The following is a 27,719-nucleotide window of genomic DNA, read 5'->3' as shown; positions in this document are numbered from 1 at the left end:
TGTTATAAATGGATACCAGGACTAGAGAGAAAAAGGATCACAAAATTTTTGTAAGAAAACGCTGCAGAAATATTATCTGCGCTTTTCCAAAGATTAATGGAGAATCAGACTTTTGTAAAGTTTTTTTTCAAATGAATATCAATATACAGGCCATCAATTTTGAGTAAAGCTTTGTGTCGTCTTCAAACTTGTCCTTAAGTTTATTTACTTTGTTTCATTCAGAATAGTCTAGGATTTTTCTGTTTGAATGGAATTGTAAGGCAATCTCAGTATGGGTGTTTCTAGCTTTTCTCTTTAGGAGGGAAATTAAATATGCACAACCACTCTACCAGTAAATACTTTGGGAGAAACTTTGAATTTGAGGACCATAGTTTATTTTGAAGTGATTAGATCCTTGTTGATGTTAGGCATTTACAGGGATAAATGGAAACCGAGTTGATGGGAGGTATAGAGATACCTCATTTCAGGAGTTTTATTTGAGTTTGAGTGACTCTGTAGCCTTGGATAAAGCACTGGTATTAATCTGAGGCCTTTATTGCATACTTTGTCGATCAAATATGTTGAAATTGAGTATTGTTTCACCCTTTGTTTTCAATTGTTTTTCAAGGTGAATAAATCCACTGGTTTTCTGGACTGGTTTGCTGTGGATTTGTTGCTTAAGAGTGTGGAGTTAATTCACAGAAGGTATACCCACCTGGGCTCAAAGAAAGGTCCGAAGTGTAGAAGGTCTAACCAAACCTTGTCATATGTTGTCTTTAGAATCCCTTTCTCCATGACGTCTCTTCGGCAGTCATTTTAGGTTGTATTATTTTGAGGGCATTGAAGAGGAATCAGATTTTGAGAACAACACCATGTTTATAAAAGAGGTTGCTCAAAAGGGGGCAATGAGTAGTGCTACTAGTTTCCCTAAAATTGGTCAAGAAAAGAAGGAACAGGTTAAAGATGTACCCAAGAGTACAGATGATAAAAGCACCAATGATATACAAGGAGCTACCACAGTAAAAAGGGCAAGTTAGCTTAAGGCAAAAAGAGATAGAGCTAATACTGAATCAAGCAGTAGTTCCACATTTGACATGGCTCAAGCCCTTGCACAAATGAAAGTTATTGTCCCATTAATAGAATTACTAAAAATAAAAGAACATAGGGATGTAGCTTTGTCTTTGTTTTCTAGTATATCTGACAAGGACATAGTCCTACCCACCAGTTCAGCTAAAAATGGAAAGGATCAGGAACTCCAAACCCTAGAGGTTTACATTGGAACCACTATTACTCAAGAGCCTTCATAGCTAGATCCTTTTTATGTTACTTTGTTAGTGAATAATCAGCTGATAAAAAATTGCATGATAGATTCAGGAGATGCTACTAATATAATTCCCTATGGTGTTATGAAAGAACTAGGACTATCAGTAACTACTGTATATGGAAAATGCTATGCTATGGCTAACAAGGAAGTACCTATGATAGGTACAAAGCAAGATGTTGAAGTAAAAATAGTAGCATTCCCTGAGGCAACTTACAAAATGGACATTATTGTTACTGACACTAAGCCCCATTATGGTATGTTGTTGTCTAAGTAGTGGGCAATAGCAGTAGGAGGAAATGCCCAATTGGATTTATCTTATGCTACTATCCCAATAAACGGGAATCAGGTCAAGTTGTACAGAGAACCACGTGCTCCTAGGGTAATTGAAAATGTAGATCCTAGTATGCTCAATTGTATGATTGATGTGGATCTTGATAATTTTAGACTACAACCAATTTTACCCCAGTTGAAGAATACTAACCCCATTGTGGTCGAACTAGAATCACAATAGCATGGTTTGTGGCAGATGTATTTATTGGCATTTTTGTCGTTTATGCTATGATTGTCATTGATGGACACACACTTGTATTGAGATCCCCTTTATATGTATGAGCTTATGCTCAACCGGTATGTTGTATACTAGTCTCTAGACTAGTGGTGATTTTGCAGAATGTGTTTTCCGGTCTAAAGTGGCATGTCAACCCCAAGCAGTTCGCAGATCACAAGTAGTACGAGGAAGCAAAGCGGCACAACACATTCTTACCAGTCTTCATTTTTTGTCAAACTGGCAATCGGTATTTTGTATGAACCAGTAGCACTCTATGATGAGTTACCAATCGACATTTTGTGATGAGTTACCAATCCACTGATTGTTTGACAGTGCTGACACATTGACGGTGATTCTTGTGTCATGTTACTGAGTATGTCTAGATTCACTGAACCTAGAAAATTGTAATGTAATCCTATTGGACCAACATGAAATCAGATTCCTTTAAAAGGACATCATGTCTAGGGTTTTTAAGTTGTTGAAGAAGTTGCAAAAAGGGTTAATGTTGAGCTAGGGTTTAAGGTGGAAGTTGAGAGTGATCTTATCAGAGAAGATTGGGTTGTAACTGAGAGAGAGATAGAGGAGACTGAAGTAATGCTGGAATGCATTAGCTATGAGTATTACTAGATCTAACCAAGCAGTTTGTGCTATTAGATAGATCAAATACTTGTTGATTACTCACATCTTTGACAAGTCTGTAGCCCTTAACCGAGTAGGCCTCAAGGCCTTTGTAAAATCCTCTAACAAGGTGGTTCACACATGTGAATCTAAAATCCTCTAACAAGGTAGTCTTTAATTGGACTTATCTCCTAACAAAGATTGAGATTCCTAATAGGATTTGTTCTGGTGAAGAACATTGTAAGACCTTAACCGGTTTGACCTTAACCAGTTTGGTTTCTATTCTACAGATAGTGACTTGTGAGTTCCATCTCACTGTGGTTTTTCCCAATTGGGTTTCCACATCAAACATCTTGTGTTATGGTTGTATTTCTTTTGTGGGTGAATTCTTTATTCGCATTTTGGTTTGCATATGTGGTAACTGGTTTGACTATTAAACTGCTTTACCAGTTTATCTTTAGACTATGTAAGTGTTTTAGTGCAAAGATTTTTGGCATACTAATTTACCCCCCCTCTTAGCATTCATCAATTGGTATCAGAGCCAACCTTTCTATAAGTTTAACCACTTGGAAAGAGATATGGGGGAATACACCTTGAGGGAACTTACTCAATAGCTCACTAAGTCTGAGCAAGCCTATGATGATCTTATGGTCAAATACAAGGCATCTCAAGCAAAAAGAAGAGAACATGCAGAGAGGCTGATGGAACTATCTGAAAGTAGTTCTAAAGATGAAGCTAACATGGAAGCTATGATTACCGAAGTGAATAAGCTGAATGATTCAAACTCCAATTTGAGAAAGGAGTTGGAAGGATTGACTATTCAGTTTAGTCAAGAGCTTGAGAACCAGAGAAAAGCTGGAGATCTGGTAAAAGATAGAGATCATGAGATCTCCAAGTTGAAACATGAGATTAGTGCACTAACTACTTGCCTTCATGAGAGCAAAATAGAAAAAGAAGACATGCAAGGAGAACTAAACATTGCCATCTCTGAAAATGCAAGTCTTATGGAGACAAACATTGCTATTTCCAAAGAACTCTTCGAGTCAAAGGAAATACTTGCTAAGTTTGGCAAAAGTATAGTCGGGCTAGAGAAAAAGCTTGAGTCATCTAGACCGGCAAAGAATACCAATGGTCTTGGTTTTTTTGGACATGAGGAAGGAGAATCCTCAGGAACAAATGCTAAAGAATCAAAGAAGCAATCAACACTCAAAGGAAAAGGTAAGCAAAAATTCAAACCTGTTTGCTTTAACTATATTAAAGAAGGACACATTGCTAATGTATGTAGGATCAAAGCCTACAATAATTTTTCTTATTTTATCAATAATGTACCTAGATCCAATAAGTTCAATGGGCATTGTTATGCATGCAACAAGTTTGGGCATAGAGCATTTGAATGCAGGTCTATAATGGATAACACTAGAAGATATCCTCAGAGGACCCAAGGAATTGGTCCTAAATCTTTTATGAACTAGAACCACAACCGGTTTAGTGTCTTCAATCATCAGTCAAGAAGTGGTGGTCACCAAGCGGCAACCAGATGGAGAGAAAGTTGTATGATCTGTCATGGTCATGGTCACACTGCTACAACATGCAGAAGAAAGAATGGAAACATGTACAATGGACCTTGGAGAGCACCTAGACTTGTTTGCTATCACTGCAGCAAACCGGGTCACATTGCAAGATTCTGCAGAAGCAGAAAAAGTATATCTGATGATATACTGGTCACTCAGGAAGGAGAAATAGATATTGAAAAGGTTCAAGGAGACATCAAGAAAGCATGGAAGAAGAAACCAATATTGTTGGAGGAGGAACCAGTTTCTATACCTAGTGTGGAAATATCGAAACCAACAAACTAAGCCTCAAAGGCTTAGGGGGAGCAAATGGCAAAATGCTTTCAAACCCCCGGTTAACACCGATAAAAGACCTTAACTGATATGTTACACCTATTGCTTGGCAGAAGACCAAAAATGGTAAAAAGGAAAATTAGGGTTTACGCCCTAATAAAGGAGCATTAATGATGGTAGGTGAGAGACATGTATAAATGCAATTTTAAAATCATTTCTCACTATCTATTTTTAGGTGAAGAAAAGTTTTCAAGTGTAGAGTGAAGAAAAGGCAATTTAAGCTTAGATTTCAAGAAATCTGATAACTTTGAAAGAGATTCAAATCTAGTTTGCAAGCGGTAGTGGAGAACTCAAAGTGGTGATTTGGCATCCGATGGAGAGTGAAGTAAAGCAGAATCAGAAAGCCCTAATTTCATGTTTGAAAGGTATTTTTCATATTCTTGAAATACTCCACAATGGCTTCCATATCTCATATCAGTTCAAGCACATCTATTGAGTTAGAAAGTTTCATTGAGAGGAAGTCCAAGTATAAAGCTTTGTCACAAGTTCCAGCTAGAGTCATAGTCGAAGAAGGAATTTCAGACTATATTGATTGCAAGATAGAAGACCTAGGGTCCTTAGCCATTCATACTCAATTAGGTCTATTTTGTAGAAAGGACAAAAGGATCAAACTGGAGTTCAGTATCTTAGAGAAGAAGAAACTCCATAATGTGGTATATTTTCTGGAAGACTTCATAGAGGATCACATCAAGATCATCTTGAGCAGAGTCCATGGTGACAAGATGTACCTGGAGAGAATGCATGATATCATGCTTGAGGCAATCCATGCAGTCACTGATTTCTACAACATAGGGGAAGTGCCAGCCCTGAGAATGATAAGAAAAATGGAAATGACCAAGCTCACCGGTTCGACAAGTGATTCACAAGGTATGACAGTTAATCCTATCAAGGCTGAACTGGTAAAATACGCCTACATGGTGATAGGCTACAAAACATTCTTAGCCAGTAGGATTAATTCTGTATCTACTGTAGCGGTAAATACCACTTACCAGATGATTATAGAGGATAAATCATTTGACTTATGCACCAGCATGCAGAGGCAACTCCTGTCAAACCTTAAGGAAATCAAAAAGGACAATTCACTAAAATTTAAGTTTGGACAACTATTGGTAGCGTTGTTTTTCTATTTCCAAGGCTACTTTCTAGGTGTAGGAGATGTCCAGTGGTCCCCTAACCAATCGGTAACCAAGCAGATAAAGGAAAGTGTGCAAGCCATTGGAACTAGCTACCCTGAGGTACTAAATAGATACTTTGATGAGTTCAGAAGAAAGATGAGTCAGAGGGTACGAATCTCAGGTGACATAGTGAAGAAGTATGAAGATGACATCTGTTTTACTATTCAGGTGGACAAATGTCTAATGGAGGCTATTGAGCCTAGAATGGAGGAAGTGGAGCCCATGGGCTATGAGGTCATGTTTGACATGTTGGAAGGGTATGCTTCAACCCTTATTGCCTCGCCTCTTGATCCAAAGGCTAAGAGAACTAGAACCTACTTGGAGAGGATCGCACCGGTTGAAGAACCATTGGTGAAGAAGGGAAAAGAACCAGCATCTAAGAAAGCTAAGGTAGTGTCTGCAACATCAACATCGGCTACCACTATGACTACAAGAGTGACCAAGTGGTCACCGGCAAAAGTCTTCGAAAGAAAGAGGAAGACTAGGGCAAATGAACCAGACTTTGAAGAAACTAAGTCTGATGATCAACAAAAGAAGGCTGGACAGACCAAGAAGATGAAGAAGAATGAACCGACAACATCCGCACCAGTAAATATAGATATCTCCTCTTAAAAACCATTGACACATTGTCAAAGAATAGTAAAGAATATTAGGAGAAAGATACTTCATGATTTAATAGATTATTGTGATGAACTCAATAGTGAGGAAAAAGATGAAGTACTGTAGGAAATCATTCTTTATTTATGTAAAAATGACCGATCACCATCAAAGATTAAATCTCAGACACTGGATTCATTATTTAAAGCATTGGATAACAAATGGTGCATTGCCATTGAAAAGGAACAGGAGATTAGGGAGAAAGTTTTTGAACAATACTTCCCTGAACTCTCAAATTCAAAATTATTTGATGTATTAGATCAAAATAAAGGTCTCTTCTTCACAAGGAGAAGAAGACTCTAGTTGTTGGAGGGGAGAGTTTATGATGTAGAAAAGGATACACATCAACACATGGCCCATGCTATCAGCTCTCACAAAGCTTGAATGGCCAACCTCAAGCAGAAAAGGAACCAGTTATTTCCAAACCGGATGAGGTTTTTGATGAGGAAGGCAACCTAGTGGAGGAACCAGTCGATACTATACATGTTGATGCCCTAGATATAGAAGATGTCACTTAGGACATACCTTCTAAGGGAACTAAACAGGGGCAACAGGCCAATCAGGGTGGTGAACAAGTTGTGGACACACAGCAAGAAGCAAAAGATCAGGAAGAGAAAAAGGAGGAAGATGAGAAACAGAAAAAGGAGGAAGAGAAAAAGAAAGAGGAAGAGGAGAAAAGAAAAGATGAAGAGAAGAAGAAGCAAGAAGAAGAAAGGAAGAAGAAAGAAGAAGAGGACAAGGAAGAAAAGAATAAGAAGGAAGAAGAAGAAAAGAAGAAGAAGGAAGAGGAAGAAAAGAAGAAAAAAGAAGAGGAGAAGAAGAAGAAGGAAGAGGAAGAAAAGAAGAAAAAGGAAGAGGAAGAGAAGAAGAAGAGGGAAGAAGAAGAAAAGGAAGAGCAGAAGAGGAGAGAAGAGGAGAAGAAAAAGGCAGAGGAAGACAAGGAAGAAGAGAAGAGAAGAGAAGCAGAAAAGAAGAAAGCTGAATAAGCCAAGGAATGAGAAGTAGCAAAAAGATTTTAGGTGGAGACTCCGAAGGCAACCCTCACCGGTTGATATCTCAAGTCCAATCAATCTCCAATCTACAAGTGAGTTAGAGCTTATGCAGAGCATCAAGGTTGCTCAAGAGCACCTTGATATCATTCACAGGAAAAAGGAATAGGACATCATTCAGGCAGCTATAGACACTCTTACTGGTTTAATCCCTAGTATTAATCTTCCTGACACTGATTCATCACTAGCACAACTTAAACTTCTATGTACTATAGTGGATGATTAGGTGTAGAGCCTAGAAGAAGCAGCAGAGGCCAATGTAGAGAAAGAGCACCAAAAGGCTCTTAATGTTGCTCTAGTGAAGAAACTGAATGAGCTTAGGACTGATTTGCTAAAGGATCAAAAGCTCATAAGGAGTGCCTTGGATGAGGGAAACTTGCTACTCAGCAAAATTTGTCAACCTCATCTATTCTGTGATGATGTGCTAGGCAAGAAGCAATAGCTTCAAACGGACTTACAATCCTACTTGAGCACATTCAAGACTCCTTACAACTCCTTTCCAACATATGGGCTAATCATTCACTGGTTCCAGATCCAGTCAGCTAAGATAGAGCAAGAGATCAGCACAAGGTCTAGGGATTTGCAGGAGCTTCAACTGGTATTACTTCCACAACTGCAAATTCTCCAAAAATGCTATCTAAACCTAGATGCCTTGACAGTTACATAAGAATTGAGCACAATAGATGCCATGGAGGAATAGGTATCACAAATGTAGATAGAGAAGGAAGTAGCAACCTCCCTACTTGAGTCCTGGTCTCTATCCATGAAACAATTTTTGCAGGACTATAAAGCAGTTTTTGACAAGTATTATCACAGAGAAGGAAGTATCATTTTTAGATGGAAGCTATGCTACAGAGAGTAATAGGTTGTGATCTTTTTTCCATGATGGATGGTTTCTCAGGATACAATCAAGTGTTAGTGAGAGAATCTGAACAGTTTAAAACTACTTTCACTACTCCATGGGGAACATATGTGTATGTAAGAATGTCATTTGGGTTAAAAAATGTTGGAGCTACATTTTAGAGAGCTATGGATGTAGCCTTCAAGGAATTCATCAATATCATCATGGTGGTTTATCAAGATGATCTAACTTGCTTCTCTAAAAGGGCTGATGATCACTATGGACATTTGGAAAAGGTGTTCAGTAAGGCTTTGGAATTTGGTGTGTCATTAAATCCCAAGAAGTGTCATTTTGGGGTCGCCGAAGGAAAATTATTGGGGCATATTGTTTCCAAGGAAGGGGTAAGAATTGACCCTGAAAGAATTGAAGCAATAAATAATGTGCTTGCACCAAAAAATGTCAAAGGTATTCAATCTTTTTTGGGCAAGGTTAACTTTGTTAGAAGGTTCATTGCAAATTTTCTAGAGGTAGTGAAACCCATTGTCAAGTTGCTCAAGAAGGATACCAAGTTTTGCTGGGACCAAGAAGCCTCAAAGGCTTTTGATGAGATTAAAAAGGCCATTTAAGAAGCACCAGTGCTGAAATCTCCTGATTATAGTAAGCCCTTTTCTCTATTCTCTTTTGCTTCATACCATACAGTAGCTGCAATTTTGTTACAAAAAGATAATGAGGGATATGAACATCCCATAGCTTTCAATAGCAAGTCTTTGCAAGCAGCAAAATTGAAGTGTGAAACCATGGAGAAACATGCTTATGCTTTAGTTAAAGTTGTCAATGCTTTCAGGCCATACCTTGTGAATGCAAAAATCACTTCTTATGTCCCACATGCTGCAGTTAAGGATATTTTGTCCCAATCTAATGTTATAGGAAAAAGGTGTAGATGGATCAATAGAATCCAAGAATTTGACTTGGAAATAAAGATCACCAAATTGGTGAGAGGCTTAGGTCTGGCCAAGCTCATGACTGAATCTAATCTTCTGAATGTTGAGATAAACAATGTTGAAATCAAAAGTACTTCAGTCACTAGTATTGAAAGGGAACCTTGGTATTCAGAGATAGTCTGATTTTTAAGAGATGCTACATTTTTAGAAGGAATGACACATAATTAGAGAAGAACTCTAAAATTGAAGTCTCAAAAATATGTTCTCATTCAAGGTGACTTGTTTTGGAGAAATAGAGATGGAAGGTTACTCATGTGTTTAGATGAATTCCAAGCAAAGCAAATGCTGATTGAAATGCATGATGGAATATGCAGAGGTCATTATTCTGCTAAGACAACAACTGGGAAAATAGTCTGAGCTAGGTATTTTTGGCCTACCCTATTCAAGGATTCTCATGAATATGTCAGGAGATGTGACCCATGCCAAAGGTTTTCATCCAAACTAAAATATGAAGGAGCTCTGCCCTTGAATCCAATTACAATGGAAGCACCTTTTGTCCAATGGGGGATAGACTTTATTGGAGAGATTGTTGAGAGATCAAGAAGAGGTCATAGATGGATCATAGTAGCCACTGATTATCTTACAAAGTGGATTGAAGCTATTCCCACCAGAAGAGCTATAAGTAAATTTTTTATTGATTTCTTGATGGACTGTATCATAACTAGATTTGGAGTTCCTGTGAAATTAGTAATGGACAATGCTATGAGTTTTAGGTCAGAAGAGTTTGTCAATTTTTGTACTAGTCATGGGATAATCATGTATTACTCTTCACCCTATCATCCTCAAGCAAATGGGAAAGCAGAATCCAGCAATAAAAGCCTCTTGAACATTATCAAGAAAATCTTAGAAGAAAACAAGAGGTCATGGGATCAAAAGTTGAAACTAGCTTTATGGGCAGACAAAATCACTGTCAAGAAAGCCATTGGAATGTCACCATTTGAATTGGTATATGGTACACAAGCTAGACTACCAGTAAACAATCTTCTTCCAGTTTATAAATTCTTGCAAGCTGAAGACATGGAGCTATCTTAACCTATGGAAAACTGATTGATTCAGATAGTGGAAGTGGAAGAGATCAAAACTCTAGCTCATAAGAGAAATCTGAAGATCCAACTACAGTCCAAGTACCTTTTTGATAAGAGGACATCATTAAGGAAGTTTCAAATTGATGATATTGTTCTTCAGTGGAATGCAAGAGGACAAGACAAGGGAAAACATAAGAAATTTGAATCATTATGGATGGGTCCTTTTGTGGTTTGTGACTTGAATGGAAAGGATTCTTATTTTATGAAAAATATGAATGATGAAGTATAGGAATTTCCAATGCATGGACAATTCCTAAAACATTATTTCTCTTGAAGTCCATGTAAAGTTGGTCCTTTGTTTGTATATATTTTGTTTGCTTCTTGTTGTTTTTGTTTGGGTCTATGTTTTGGTCTATTTCTCCAGAGTTTCCTAAGTTTCTTGTGTTGACCTTGTGATCAACCATCCCCACTCAGAGCCACTATTATCACTGTTTAAGAAATGGGTTTTCTTTTCACATAATTGGCTAAGTTTTTGAAATTTTGAGTCAGGTATGCTATTAACTGGTTCAAATCTATGTTAGGTCTTTAAGGGTTTAGGGTTTTTAGTTTTAATGGCTCAAATGTTTGATCAAAACCCTCTGGTTTCTATTCCTATGTTACTTTATTCACTTAAGTAATGGGTCTTGGGGTCATGTGAAGTGTCCCCCCTTGTTATTTACCTAGGCGGTCTTTAAATAATAGGTAAACAATCTATGCCTTATGCCTTTTTCCTTCTAATGTTGTCAGGTCGAGTAAGAGTTGCACAACTTCCAGATGAATCTATGACTTTCACTATTTTGTTAGGCGAAGTTGTGGGTGTGTTAAGCTATGTGAAATAGTGAAAGGAAAAAGCATGTCCAATTGTGTGCATTGGATCTAGTTTAACAAGAATCTATCTTGCTTTAGATCTAATGGCTAGTGTTGATTCGCAGCCAAAATGAGCAAGTGAATTACCTTTCACAAAATGGCGAAAAGGTTTGGTGGGACCTAGCGGTGAAGACTTTCCCATAGCTAAAAGGAGACCAAGTCTCATCTGATCGGATGGCTCACATTGTTTTGTAGGAGATAGATGCTCACATGTTATGTTTTGTGAAATAGCGAAAGGTTTTATGGGCCCAGGCAAAAGAGGTTTATAAGGAGCATATCAGATGCATAGGTTCTCAAAGATCTAATGGCTAGTGCAGTTTCACAAGAGAAACATACTCGAAAGATAGCTTTCGTGAAACAATGAAATGACATGGCATCCAAGCAAGCAGTCTAGCTAGTTGAGATGGCAAGTAAGATAATGACACGTGGCAGAAAATCTAAGTGGTTAGTGATTTGGATTTATGGAATAATGGGTGGGTCCAAGAAGATGAGTCATGTTGCGGGATAAGAAGTGACTTGGCAGATACAAGTGGCAATGTTGAGGTGGATCTCGATGTTCTCTCCCAGCAAATAAGAAGTTGACATGTCAGTTCAGGAATGATTAGACACCAGGTTGATAAAGCTGAGTCAAACGACCCACGTCTGCTAGAGTCAAGTAGGTTGTTAAGCATCAAGCAAGTTTGATATGATCTAATGGTTCATGTGAATTCATGAAGGTAAGATGCTAGTGTTTTAAGGTTTGCGAAATGGTGAAAGAGAAAGTGGGCCTGAAGAATAGCTAAAGCATAAAGGTAAAAGAGGATCAACTCGGTTTTGATCCAAGGGTTCTTGTTGTTTCACGGCTGCAAATCAACCAAGGATTAAGGCCTGTAAAATGGTGAAAGAGAAAGAGAGTATCTTCCCAGCATGATGTGGAATGACAGTTGTTACTTCTTGTAAAGTTTGATGGTGATGTGTCGATTGACACATAGTTTCCAAAGGTGATTAAGGGCCTACCAAGGTGTAACCGATTGTTAAATGGGAAGTAAGACATGTGGTTGACTCTGAACTAAACTCGAAGAGTTTTTTAGAGCTAATGGCCGAGTGCCACATGCCATTTGTTAACTAGTGAATAAGTGGGGTAAGTAGTAAAGGTCTCACTTAAAAGGTGGTCATCTCAAGATTGATCCAATACTTCTCATTGTTTCATGGATCGAAGATGTAAGTGGATTAACCCCTACAAAATAGAGAAAACCATTAGCTATCAAGATGAGGCACTGTTAGTGAAAAAGTTGACAGTCCCAGTAGGAGTTAAAGGTCGGGTGGTTAGAGTTCCATCTAATGCTTGGCGTAGCTTCGCGAAAGGAAAATGCTTAGGGGAAAAAGCTTGGAAAATGGTGAGAAGAGGTTGGGCCCAGATGCAAAGGCAAACAGGTTAAGATAGTGTAAAGACCGATCAAGTCTCATCTGATCAGACGGCTGGCGCGATTTCTTTAAGCCAAATTGCAAGGATGTTATGCTTTGTGAAATGGTGAAGGAGTGAAAAGGAAAAAATATAGGCATGTTATGACCCATTGGAGGGAAATTTTTGAATTCTTCTATGAATTCAATTCTAAAGGGATGATCGAAGCATGTAGTATCAATGTCATAGTTAAGAGCCTGACTACTGTATATGATTTCACATCAATTGAATGAAGGCATCATTTTGAAGAGTTGTTTTAGAGAAGTGGTTGCAGAGCAAATTTCTTCAGTTGCAGAGCAAATTTCTTCAATTGTAGAGTGGATTTCTTCAAGCCAAAAACATGTTCTCTTATACTCTTACTTGGCAATTACTTGACAGGGTGATTTAATTGGGGTTTTGATTTGTTATAGAATAGTTGGGGCTAGTAATTAAATTGCTTGCATAGTTTTTTAAGATGGAACCCAAGAGAGAATTCTTAGGAAAGGTTAATTACCAGGAGAGGGCTATTTGTGATGATTTCCTGGAACAGTTGATATTATCAACTAATGTGGCAGCAAAGGTAAAGGAATTTTTGCCAAGAGCTCCTTGCCTAAAAATAGGAGAAGGATTATATGATAAAGGCAACTGGCTAAGAGATCCTCAAATTGGGTTGTCTGGGTTGGGATTATTTAAGGTTGGATTTGGCATGAGAAATTCCCCAGCCCAAATGAATAGTATCTGGGAGCTAGATGTAGGCAAATTGTTGGTCCCTAGAGTCATGGATGTGGATCTCCTAACTCATATTGCACACAACTATGACCCAATCACAAGAAGTGTTAAGGATATAAGTGGGAAAACCCTCATTGAAATAAATAATGATAAGTTCAGAAATGCTTTTGGGCTTAGTGAATTTACCAATTTTTTAGAGCCTATTAATTTTAAATCACTAGCTCAGGTTTATAGTGTGCAGAGGAACCACCTTAGAAATGGGCCTGTCAAAGAATTCTTTGTGAAGATAGGTGGATTAACAGTTGTAGGATCTAACACTAAGGAGCCCTTCTCTTTAAATTTGTTTACCCTTAGGGCCAAAGGAATATACTGGTCACTCTGCCAAATTTTAGGAGAAGATGCTGAGGCAAATATGCCAACTCATTACATGTTAATGATGGCTCAAATTTTGAACCCTTGTTTGGGAGTGACTTTTGATTATGCTTCCTTTATCACTAATGCTATCCATGAAGGACTGATAGTAATAAAGAATGGGAAAGTGGATAGGCCTTTTGGATGGTACTCCCTCCTTATGCATTTATTTTTATTCAAGGGTGGTGACTATTTTGTAAGTGGAATGGATATTGTGAAAGAGAAAGATGGAGAGAAGATGCCAGTGCAGTTATGGAGTACAGTGCTATCATGGGATAGAGAAGATGCAAGCTTTTTAAAGTTTGATAAATTTTTTGCATCTAAAATTAGGACTCTTATCTGTTCAGAGAATCCAAGAGTCCCTAAGGTTCTTTTGGAATTCATTAGGCCAAAAGAGTTTGCTAAGAATATTAAAATTGTCCACAATTGAGGTGATATCTACTTATACCCTATCTCCACAGTTTTTAGAGTATATGGTCTCAAAAGCACTCCATTTTTGTTACCCTATCAGGTCCCTCTTAAAGTGGGAATTGCAGAGATCCTAAGGCAAATTGGTAGTGTGCAAGAGGTAGAGTTAACAAGTAGATGTAAAGGGACCATTTTCCCTAAAATTACCATAGCACATCAATTTGTAATAATTAAAGGAGGTTGAAAGTATTTTGAAGATTTCCTTCAACCGTACCATCTGTCAACTGCAATATCCCGGTGTGATGACCCTAAAGATTTCTTCAATGGCATGTTCTCTAAGAGGGCAGTATGCAAAGGTAGGCCCCAACAATTCTAGTTTCCTGAAGACCTCATTAGGAATGAGTTTGATTTAGTTGAGCAAGAGCTGAGGAAGGAAAAATGGGTGGCCTACAAAAAGGCTTCAGACTTTGTGCACCAATTTGACACTAGCTATGACCCTTTGTCTAGCTTTCACCCCTTTTAAGAGAAGATAAAGTTCTTAATTCTTTGTTTTGAGGGTGTGATGCAAACATTGAAAGAAAAGAGGGAGGTTGTAATTAAGAACAACCCTAAGAAAGCAAGACTAGTTCTAAATAGGTCTACATCTACGAGAGCAATCCCTCCTGGTGATTACATGTTGCATAAGAAGTCCAACTACATTGTGTTGATGCCAAGAACAGGGGAGCCTTCTACCTCAAAAGGGAAGAGGAAGATACAGGATGTCATTGATATTCAAGATAGCCCAAAGAAACAAAGAGTGGAAAAGGAAGTACAATATGATGAACCCTTGTATTCCCCATCTCAATCCCCTATTCATATAGGAGATGAACAAGCAGTAGCTGAGCAACTATTACAGTTAGGCAATCTTGGAGAGATAGCATACACATATGATGAAGTGGAAGAGGGAATGTCAGAAGACCCCCTTACTACTAAGATGAACATCACTACTAATGAGTTCAAAGGCTAGGAGTGGGATCCAGAGATCAAACAATCCAGTGATGATTTCTTGGCTGACAATAACTTTGTCAGATTAGGAGCTTTCATGCAGTTTGTGTGGAAGCAAAACATTGATAAATTTAATGCTAGGTGTGAAAAGAGGAAAGGTGAGCAGCCCCACAAGGATCTAGCTATGGTGGAAGAAGAGATAAAGCATGAAATGATTGATGAGTTTAAGACCATCACTCCTGAGTAGGGAAGAGAAATGGTAGCACAGGCTGGGGTTCTCATTCTCCCCGAATGGGACATAGTAGATGCCTTAGTTTTAGAGGTAGTAAGAAAAGAGACCAAAGCTATGGAGGGAGTCACTTTCAGCAAAGATATTGCTGCATTGGTCATGTGGTCTCTTAAAAGAGATGAAAATAAGAGGAATAAGGACACCCCAGGGTCAAGTTACCTTGGATGAATGATAGTGAAAAGAGTTCAGAGCACTGGGGTAGTGGAAGCTTCTAGCACTGTGCTAGAAATTGAAAATTTTAGTGTTGTCATAGTAGAAAGAGAGGCTAAGGAAAAGGTAGATCTCCAATTTAAGTTGGAGACAATTTTAAAAGCTTACAACAATGCCAAGGAAGAGGTAAGAGGTAAAGATAGAATCATTGCCGAGCTACAAAGTCAGTTGGCAGGACAAGACCATCAAGGTGAGTCCTGAACATTGATGATCTCCTCTTCTCCTGCAAGACCTCCACCTACCACCCCAATTATTAAGTTCTCACCATCTCCAGCATCTTCTAGTTCTCAGCTGATTGAGATCACTCCCCATGAATTGGATAATTTAAATTAGGTTTAGGCCCTATATGCAAATAAATATGAAGAGAGAGTAAAAGCTACAATTTTAAGTTTTGTTGATACTATAGGGTCCTCACTAATGTACAACAACATGAGTAAGATCTTGGAAATGTGGAATGAGTTAAATGGGGAGAAGGCTGTATTAATGCCTATTTTTGACAAATGGAGACCTAGAGAGCAGGATATAGAGCTGATTTGTGTATCATCTGATGACGCAAGGGCTGACCCCATTATTAAATCCACCAATGATATAACAAAGGATTTAGTAAAGTTGTCAGAAGGAGTGGATAATGCAGATAGAAAGATCAACTTGTACAAGAAAGAGTACACTGATCAAGTTTTTGATTTACTCCCAGGAGGTTTTGTTAGCCCAACCCAATTAGAGGACAAACAGATATGGCTCATGGAATTGGAAGCCAAATTGTCACTTCGAATAAAAGGAATTGTTAAATTAGAGGATGCCTCTGTATTTGTCGAAACAATTGAGGAGATTGAGAAAATCAAATCTCATTATGGTTTATTGAATTCAGAGGTCAATAAAATGAGGAATTCTTGGAAAAGATTAGCCAAGACAAAAGCAAAATTAATTAACTTCTAGTGGCCTATTGATGATGTGTATCAAAATAGACAAGAAAATATGCAGTGCTTGATGTGGAGCAGTTAGAAAATGATGCAACAGAACAACAAGAGGAAGAAGTCGTAGATGTTGAAAGAGACTTGTAACCGTATTTGGAAAAGGTTTTGTAACTTCTTCTTGAGAAGTAATGATTGTAACAAACTCTCCTAGGAAAGTTTGAAGCTTTGTATGCATCCATATTGTAATAAATGGATACCAGGACTAGTAAAAAATGATCACAAGGAATTGTAAGAAAACGTTGTAGAAATTTATCTGAGCTTTTTTCAAGTTTTTGATGGAGAATATGCAAATGTTTTTGTAATACTTTTAGAAGAAATATTAATACATAGACCATTGGTTTTGAGTTAAACTTTGTGTTGTCTTCAAGTATGTTTGAAAATGTTTACTATTTCATTATGTATAATCTAGGGTTATTTATTTTGAATTTGGGTTGTAAGGCAACTTTTAGTAGATATGCTTCTTAGCTTTTCTCTTTAGGAGGGGAATTAAATATGCAGGAATCATTTCTACCAGTAAATTCTTTGTGGGATACTTTAAATTTTGATGAACATAGTTTAGTTTGGTATGAATAAATTTTTATGTGTGTCAGGCATATATAGGGATCTGTAGAAGCCAAACTGATGGAATATGTAGAGATGTTTGATTGTTGAAGTATTGTTTGAACTTAGATGACTCTGTGACCTTGGATAAGGCGCTAATATCTATTAAGGTTATTTTCTATACATCTTGTAGATCAATAATAAACATGAGTACAAGTTTCATTCCTTTGTTTCAGTTAGTTTTAAGGTGATAAGATGCATTGGTTTTTGGACTGGTTTGCTGTGGATTTATCTTTTAAAAGTGTGAATTTAGTTCACAAAGGTATACCTGCTTGAACTTTAGATAAGGTCGAAGTGTATAAGGTTAATCAAACCTTGTCATATGTTGTCCTGGAAGTTTCCTTCTCTTTAATATCTCTTCTGTAAATAGAGTTATCGTATCACTATAAGGATTTTAAAGTGAATTAGATTTTGAGAATAACACATGTATAGTTAAGTACTACAGAATCTTTGGTAGTAAATATTATAGCAGGAGAGATGATATCATTGGCAAGTTTGATCCTAGAAGTGATGAAGGAATATTTCTTGGTTATTCTAATGAAAGAAAAGCATAGAGATGTTATAACAAGAGATTACAGAGAATTATGGAGAGCACTAATGTCAGGATGGATGACAAAAATAGAAGTCAAATAAGAATTTATGAGCAAGAAGTGGCAGTGGAAATGATCATAACTAAACCGGTAACACCTTTTATCGGAACAAAATGCTGAACTAGTTACTCCAACAATATCAAAAAATTCAATAGTAACTGAAGAAGATGAAAGAGGAATAAAGAATTAGAAGACTCCTAGGTATGTAAGGTTGAATCATTCACAAGATCAGATCATTGGCAATAAAAACAATGGAGTGATGAGAAGAAAAAGATTGGTAGCTAATGAGGTATGTTTAATTTCTGAAGTTGAACTAGTATCAGTAATTGAAGCATGTAAAGATGAATATTGGATGAAAGCTATGAAATTAGAATTAGATGAGATAGAAAAGAATAACACATGGATTTTAGCTCCTTGACCTAAAAATAAGAATTTTATTGGAGCTAAATAAATTTTTAGGAGTAAATTAAATGAAGATGGAAAAGTTGTGAGGAATAAATCGAGATTGGTTTGTAAAGTATATTCTTAGAAGGAAGGAATTGATTATGGTGAAAATTTTGCACCTGTAGCTAGGATTCAAGCTATAATATTAATTGTTGCATATGTTGCACATAAAAAATACAAGGTTTATTAGATGGATGTTAAGTATGCTTTTCTGAATGGGGATACTGATGAGGAGGTTTATATTGTGGAACCTAATGGTTTTTCACTTTCAGATGATAAAACCATGGTTTACAGGTTAAAGAAAGCCTTATATAGATTCAAACAAGCACCTAGAGCTTTGTAGGCAAGACTGGATAAATATCTTTTGAAGATTGGTTTCACTAAAGGTAATGCTAATAGTAATCTATATTATAAAGTCATTGATGATGATATACTAATTATTGAGGTCTTTGTTGATGACATCATTTTTGGAGGTAAAGATAAGTTGTGCATGGAATTTTCTAACAATATGGAAAGAATTTGAAATGTCTATGATTGGGGAAATAAAAAATTTCTTAGGTTTGTAGAATTCTTAGACTGATAAATTTATTTTCATCTATCAAACTAAGTATGCTAGGGAGATGTTGAAGAAATTTGGTATGGAAAATTCTAAACTGATTAGTACTCCTATGGTTACAAGTGAAAAATTGACAAAGAAAGATGAATTTACACCAATAAATCCTACAAGATACAAGTCTATGATTGAAGGTCTTCTATATTTGACTCAGACTAGACTGGATATAATGAATGTAAATTGCATTGCATCAATATATCAAAGTGATACTAGAGAAAATAGTGAGAGTGCAATGAAAAGGATTTTTAGATACTTACAAGGAACATTTGAATATGGTTTGTGGTACCCTAAAGATGATGACTTTACTTTGTGTTCATATACAAATGTAGATTGGGCAGGTGATGTTGATGACCAGAAAAGTACTTCCGATGGAGCTTTCTTTCTTGGAAAGAAACTTATTTCATGGATCAACAAGAAATAGTCATGTACTTCTTTATCTACTATTGAAGCAGAGTATGTTGATGATGCTACTAACTGTACACAAGTTCTATGGATGAATCAAATGTTTAAGGACATAAAAATGTATTGTAAGGGACCTGATAGATATTCACTATGATAACTCTACTGCTATAGACATATCAAAGAATTAGTTATTTCACTCTAAGACAAAGAACATATCTATCAAGTATAACTTTTCTAGGGAGAAGGTGGAAGAAAATGAAGTTAGATTGGTTTATGTGAACACTAAAGAGAATATTGTAGATATCTTCACTAAACCTTTGCCTAAAGAATAATTTGACTACCTTACATACAGATTAGGGGTTTCTATCCCTCTAACAGAAAACTGATTGATGCTATTTGGCATCACTCTCATGTGCATTATTAGAGCTATTATTCATTCTAGATTGATGTGGTGATGTTGCTACTTAGAAGGAGTAATTAGTCTTATGATTTAGTGGTTTTTAATTTTTCTTTGATATTAATGTCAAATCTCTAGCATTGATGTCAAAGAGGGAGAGATATTCATGTATAAAACTTAAGGGTTATATACGCTAGGGAGAGAAATTTTTAAAACTTAATTGTGATATCATCTACAAGGAGATTATGGATCATAACTTCATTGGTATATTCTTGTATGGGAGATTTGTTTGGCGTTTCTTGGCACTTTGATATTTTTCATAACTAGAGTTGCCATCAATGCCAAAGGGGGAGATTGTTTTTCATTTGGAGGAATTTATTATGTGTTACATTGATGTTTGGTCATTGATGTCAACACTAGCTGCATTGGTTTCTTTATCGGTATCCTTTTTGGTCCCGATAGGTTGTTTGGTTTTTGGTTGGTTAGATCATGATGATCTAGTATACTCTGGTATGCTTTGGTTTATGGAATTTGATTAGATCTTTGATTCATGCTACTCAAATACATTTTCATTCAGTTGGTATTGATTTAGTGATAGGATGTTATCCTATGTGCTGATAAGCTTGGTTAGATGATCTGGTGAGGGTTCCATCGATAGAACTTTGTTAAAGATCTTTTGATGTTTTGGATAAGTGGTGTTGGTGTAGCTTCTAGTAGAGTTTTAGGATATTAATGGTCATCGTGTTAGAGACTTAAATAATTGGGATCATTTCTTTAGCATGTGTGGACCTAAATTGGGTCTGGGTCTATCTAGGTTATGGACTAGCTTAATATAATGTGTCGTTCCATCTTCTTGATATGTTTTTAGGATGTCTTATGGGTTAGATGTTATTTGTTTGGCCTTAGGCTAACATGTTTTGTAATAATGTAATTGGTTTATTGTCTAGTGGCTAACCTTATGGTTTGAGGTTTAGGGTTTGTATATATATTGTATGATCTCATTGTAGATCATGGTATGGGTATACAAGCGAGTAATTTAATAATCATTCATGCAGAGGATTTGGTTGATCATTGGTGATAGAGTTGGTTTTATGAAAGAGGATTAAGTCCTTTGGTATTGAGCTTAACCAAAATTGTACTCATGCATAGGAGATGCTATTATTGTAGTTCATTCTTCCTTCGGGATTATAGTTAGGATTTTTTTGTAGTCAGTGAGACTCCTTTTGTAATGAAAAGTGTGCTCTAGGCTGTTGGCCTTCCTACAAGTGTATGCCCCTCAATTTGTAATCACATACTTACTATTGAAGTATTGGTGTCATGTGTAAGGTATTTATTCTCTAATTATTGCTTATTCTTAATTCGTATATGTGGTATTTTGGTATTTGGTTTATGCATTATGGTATTGATCTTAGGTGTTTCAAGATTAAATTTTTGATTTCATAAGGTTTTGGTAATCTGGTGACAACTGATTCACCCCCCCCCCTCTTAGTTGTCTTCCAGTTATTTGAACTGTCTAACACCTTGTTCATTTGTGCCACAACCATTGTCATCATAGCCACTATTAGCTAAAATATGAAAAGAAGGACCATAAATCATAAAGAGATCATTGTGCCTCATAGGTCTCAGTGATTTATGAATTAAAGGAATGATTTGAAGAATTATTTGAGTTAGAAGCAACCACAAAGTGGTTACTTAGTTGTTTAGACAAAATGGGTTGCTCTTTTAGTTCTTCTTTAGATTCATCCTTCTCAATCATAGATCCTTTCCAAGATACTCTATACTCTCCTATTAAAGTAGGGGTAAAGTCTATAGATCCCCAATCATCATCTGAGAGCACTCCTTTGGGAGAAAATATATCCTTGGGAGGAGATTCTAATTAAGTAGATGAATCAAGAGTACTAGAAGGAACAAAATCATGAAAGGAAGTAGATGTGTTTGAAGAAGTAGAAGGATTAGGAGAAGAATGGGAAGCAACTGAACAATAAGATCAAGATTTTAATGGTTCTTGAGGTTTGGTAACAATAAAAAAGGCACAGGTTGTATTGTTATAAATGAACTTGACTTGCCTATGCAAAGTTGAGGGGACAACTTGCATGCTATGAATCCAAGGTCTTCCTAACAGATGGTTATGATAATTCAATGATGAGCGAATAGTACCAAACTGGTACTGAGAGGTGGGGGTGAATCAGTATAGACAAAAATATAGTCCAAAACCAGTTTGATAGCAAACACTTCAAAAGACTAGCAGACAGTGATACTGGTTTGAAATAGAGTACAACTGGTAAAGCTAAGAATGTCTGAGACAAGCATTAATTGGTTACTCACTTAGCTTTTCACTCAACTCGAGACTACACTACCATTTCACCCTTATGCATAAATAGGTGATCTATCATCAGATCATAATAATAGCTAGTTCAACATGTTTTATTAACAAGCATAAAACAAAGAACCATCATATGCTTGACAAACAATAGCAAAGCATCACAAGATAAAAGCATCACACATGACACACATGTTTTTCATGTGGAAACCCAATTAGGAAAAACCACGGTGGGGATGAAAACCCACAAGCTATTTTTGAACTCTTTGAAAGTCTGCTCTATTAGGAGCCTTGTTCGATTAGAGACATTACAATAGGTTCTCCTAGGAACCGATCCTATTAGAAATCACCCGATTAAGGGATGGCTACAATACCCAGTTAAGTGTTAAACGCTATTAAATGTTACCTTGTTAGAGGATTTCAAGAACTCAATATCTAAAGGACTTTGAACTCAATATCTTTGAGTTACCTTGTTAAAGGATTTACAACAAGCCAGTTAAGGCTACCCTGTTAAGGGATTTTCCAACTGTTGAGGTGGTTAGAGATCAATAGGTATTACAATATCTAGTAATAGCACTCAATGCCAATGCAGATCCACTTAAGCTCCTCTTTACCTTCTGCACTTACACTCTGTAGGTATCACTTTTCTCCTTTTGGTCTGGCAAAAATCATGTATCCCTTCTCTTGGATACTCACACACAACTTTTGTGAACAACCCTAAAAAGAGTCACAACATTGACCTTATAGGAAAAATAGTTAGGTCAGTAGCATAAACCCTAAACCCTAAACCTAATAGGTTAAGGAATTCAAACGGTTCAATCCTGACCATTGAGCATACTGCATTAATCTCCATTGTTCATTTTCCATCGATTTCATGGCAGTTGATAACCCATCACACATTATCATCATTTTACAATCTTTACATATTCTCGAGGTAGATAGGCAAGATCTTTTTCATGCAAGATCCTTCATAGACACAGGGCTTACGTGGCAACACAATCTATTCTTTGTTATCATGCTAACTCATTGCACAAAGTCACGGGTTGAGCCACACAAGCTTGAAGCACTTCATCTAAAAACCCTAAAGTTGAGACTACCAACCGGTAGTCATACAACGCTTCCATGTGCTAGTTCCCATAACCATATGCCGGTTCACTTTGAACAAGCACACCACTTCACTTTGGCACAAATGTTGGTTCCCAGTGTTAAGTCGGTTCTTCACATATGTCAGTTCACACCTCTTCAACATACTGACATCAATGACAACATACAATGTCATTATGTCCACATATCGGTTCACATAATGCCAACAATCTCCCCCTTTGGCATTGATGGCAATATACAAAGATATCTCTCTGCTTCACATCTTCCCCAATTTCTATAGATATCTTCTCCTCTTCACATCTTCTCCCCCTTTGACAATAATGCCAAAGTGGAGGCACAAGCTTCCTTGTTCCATTATGCTGCTCCCCCTGAGGAGTAGCATCCTTCAACACATCAGTCTAAAATAAATTTGACTATGCAATACCAGAGTGATGTGGAGCATATGCTTTTAGTTCACCTCCTGAAGGGGCAGTATCCCTAATTCACCTCTTAAGTATATAAATGTAGTCTTTGGTTGAGGCTTGGAGAATATGTCTACTAACTGCTCCTTACTGGAAACATGTTCCAGTGCAATCTCTTTCTTTTGAACCTTTTCCCTCAAGAAATGATACTTAAGCTCAAAGTGCTTGGTTCTAGAATGTAAAACTAGATTCTTGGAGATATTAATTGCACTAGTATTGTCACAAAATATACTTACCGGTTCAGATATAGGAACTTTGAAGCCATTCAAAACATGCTTCATCCAAATTGTCTGAGTGCAGTTCATGAAAGCTGCAACATACTCTGCTTCCATTGTAGATTGAGAGATACAACTCTTCTTTTTACTCATCCATGAGACTAGTCTACCACCAAGGAAAAATGTACCATCGGTTGTGCTCTTTCGGTCATCTACATTACCAACCCAATTAGCATCTGTGAACACTTTTAGGTTAAAATCATTATTGTATGGATACCATAACCCATAGTCAATAGTTCCTTTCAGATACCTAAGAATCCGCTTGACTGCAACCAAGTGGGATTCACTTGGACTTTTCTAGAACCTTGTAGTAATGCCAATTGCATGGGAAATATCCAGTCTGCTATGCACTACATAATGCAATTTACCAATCATTGATCGGTATTCCTTCTCATCAACCAATGCTGAGTCATCCTCTTTGGATAGTTTACAATCGGTCACCATCGGTGTACCAACTGGATTGCTATCTTCCATGCCAAAGGTCTTCAACACCTCTTTGACATACTTGGCCTGAGTGATAAATACTCCATCTCTCATCTGCTAGATCTGTAGTCCAATGAAGAACTTAATCTCCCCTATGAGTGACATCTCAAACTCTTTCTTCATATCATCTGCAAACTCATGACTCATCTTGTCATCTCCACCAAAGATGATGTAATCAACAAATACCTCATAGATTAGGATCTAATCTCCTTCAGACTTCAAGTAGATATTTCTATCTTCACTTGTTCTCTCAAATTGAATCTTCACAAGATGGGAATGTAGACATTCATACCATGCTCTAGGTGCTTGTTTTAGACCATATAAGGCTTTATGTAGCCTACACACCATGTCATTGTCTTCAGATAGGGAAAACCCATATGGTTGCTCTATATACACCTCCTCTTCAAGTACACCATTTAGGAATGCATATTTTACATCAATTTGATATACTTTGAAGCCTTTGAAAGCTTCATATGCAAGAAGCATACAAACTCCTTCCAATCTAGCTACAGGAGCAAAGGTTTCTCCATAGTCTTCTCCTTCTTCGTAGGCATATCCTTTGCACACCAGTTTGGCTTTGTTTCTGATCACTGTGCCATCCTCATTCAACTTATTTCTGAAGACCCATTTGGTACCAATGACATTTTTGTGCTCTAGTCTAGGTACCAAGGACCATGTACCATTTTTCTCTATCTGGTCAAGTTCCTCTTCCATTGCCTTGATCTAGTCTTCATCTTTATGTGTCTCTTTGAATGTTTTAGGCTTGAATTCAGAGATCATACATGAGTTTTCTCTGACTTTTCTTCTTGTAAGGATTCCTACATCCTTATCTCCTATGATCTACTTAGGATCATGATTCAGCTTGACATACTGAGGAATGGTCTTGATAGACTCCTCTTGCTTTTCTTCTTCATCCTCATCTCCATCAGTATCAGCATCTACATCTGCTAGTGTAGGAACACTGTTACTAGTACTTGGTTGACTGACAACTGATTCCCAGAAGGTTGCAACTAGTTCACTTATCGCTTTCTCACTACCGGTTTCCTCAGTTTTCTCAGAGGTTTCATCAACTCTTACATTAATGCTTTCCACAATTCTTTGATTCCTATTGTTGAAACACTTAAGAGCTTTTCTCTTGGTGGAATATCCTAGGAATATTCCCTCATCACATTTCACATCAAATTTGCTTTGCTGTTCACTCCTCTTGATGTAACATTTTCTACCAAAGACTCTAAAGTAGCTAACCATAGGTGTCTTACTGGTCCAATACTCATAAGGAGTTTTATCCTTACCTTTCTTGATGAGTACCTGGTTCATTGTGTAGACTGCAGTGCTCACTGCTTCTCTCCAAAAGGTGTGAGCTACCTTTCCTTGAATCAACATGGTTCTAGCAGCTTCAACCATAGTCTGGTTATTCCTTTCTACTAGGCCATTCTATTGTGGAGTCCAGGGGGTAGACAATTTCCTCTTGATGCCATGTTCTTCATAGTACTTGTTGAATTCACCAAAAGTGAATTCCCCTTCTTGATCAGTTCTCAGGCATTTGATCCTTTTACTGCTTTCCTTCTCCACTAATGCTCTAAAAGCTTTAAACTTTACAAAGGCTTTAGACTTGTCTTTCAAGAATGTGACCCACATCATTCTTGAGTAGTCATTAGTGAGAATCATGAAGTACTTATCACCCTACAATCTCCTAGTTTTCATAGGACCACACAAATCAGTATGCACAAGATCAAGCAAGTTGTCAGCAGTGAAAGATTTACCTTTAAAGGTTGACAAAGACATTTTCCCCAATTGACACTCTTTGCACAAGGTATTATCTGGTTTGGTTAGCATCAACAACCCTCTAACTGCCTTGATCTTACTGGCCTTTACAATGTTATCAAAGTTTACATGGCAGAGTCTCCTATGCCATATCTATCTATCATAAAATTTACCCATAAGACATGTACTTATATTTGCATTCAGATGAAATAGGTTACCTTTGGTTTGCATGCTGGTGGCCACCAATTCACCATCTTTTCCTTTGATTCTAAAAACTCCATTCTTGAATTCTAGAGTGAGGCCACTATCATTGAGTTGGGCAACACTCAGAAGGTTATGTCTGAGACCATCAACCCAGAACACATTGTTAGCACTACTCTTTCCATTCAAAGAGATGGACCCTCTATCTTTGACCATGCATGGTGCATCATTGCCCAAGAGAACCACACCACCATCATACTCCTCCAAGGATACAAACTTTCTTCGGTCACCAGTCATATGGTGAGAACAACCACTGTCAATGATCCACTCATTAGAATTATCAAACTGGGAGACAAGAGCCTTCTTGTCTGACACATCTTCTTTGACAGCAACAAACACAATATCTTCATTTTCTTCATCCTTTGATTCTTCATCTATGACACCTTCATCAACTACCACAAAATAGTTTCTCTGGTTTCCTCCTTTGAATTTCTTGAACCTTTCTAGTTTGTCCTTGTTGTTGCCATTAGGATAGTTTACATCAATATGTCCTATCCAGTTGCAAGAAAAGCATTTCAAAGGTAGCTTACCTTTGTATTTGTCGGTTCCTTTAGGAAGTTTTTTGGAAAGGAGAGCTTCAAATGCCATCAAAATCTCCTCATCATCCATTTCTCTACTCTATCTTGGTTCACCACTAGTGCTAACTTCTTTTCCTTTTTTGGATGGTATAGCAGAAGCTTTAAAAACTGATTTAGTCTTTTGAACATTGCCATCAAAACTATTTAGCTCATAGGTTGTCAACTTTTCTATGATGGAGTCCAAGGATACCTTAGTCTTGTATATTGATCTCAGCTCCTGAATAGCAGCAACCCTTATTGCATAGACTGGCAATAGGGATCTCAGGACTTTTCTTACCACACTGGAGTCTTCTATTTTACCACCTACACTCTTGATATCTTCAACAATGATTTTGATTCTTATTCCAAACTATTGAATGGTCTCACCTTCAACCATCTACATATCTTCAAACTTCCCTCTCAGGCTTTCTTCCTTAGCCTATTTTACATGCTCATCACCGCCATAGATATTTTCAAGAGTATCCCATACCTCCTTGGGATTTACCTTGTCCTGAACATCAATAAACTCAATGTCAGATAAACTACTAATTAGGGCTTCCATGACTTGCCCATTTTCTTGTATCTCTCTCTTTTGGTCATTGGTGAGAGTACCGATAGGGGAAACATAGACATTCTCAACATAGCTCTAGTGTTGAGCACCCATGCTTCTGATGTATATCTTCATCCTGTCTTTCCATATATTGAAATTTTCCCTATTAAACTTTGGACCTTCGCTCTTCATCATTTGATTGGGATCTTTACCTCAAGCAATTAAGCTTATAACATAGAGGACCTGGAGGATGCTCTAATACCAATTGATAACTCAATGATGAGTGAATAGTACCAAACCTGTACTAAGAGGGGGGGGGTGAATCAGTACGAACAAAAATATAGTCCAAAACCAATTTGATAGCAAACACTTCAAAAGACTGGCAGATAGTGATACCGGTTTGAAACATAGTGCAACTAGTAAAGCTAAGAATGTTAGAGACAAGCA

Source organism: Cryptomeria japonica, chromosome 9 (genome assembly GCF_030272615.1).
Source record: "Cryptomeria japonica chromosome 9, Sugi_1.0, whole genome shotgun sequence".
NCBI classification, from domain to species: domain Eukaryota; kingdom Viridiplantae; phylum Streptophyta; class Pinopsida; order Cupressales; family Cupressaceae; genus Cryptomeria; species Cryptomeria japonica.
Note: the sequence above shows the minus strand (reverse complement) of the source record.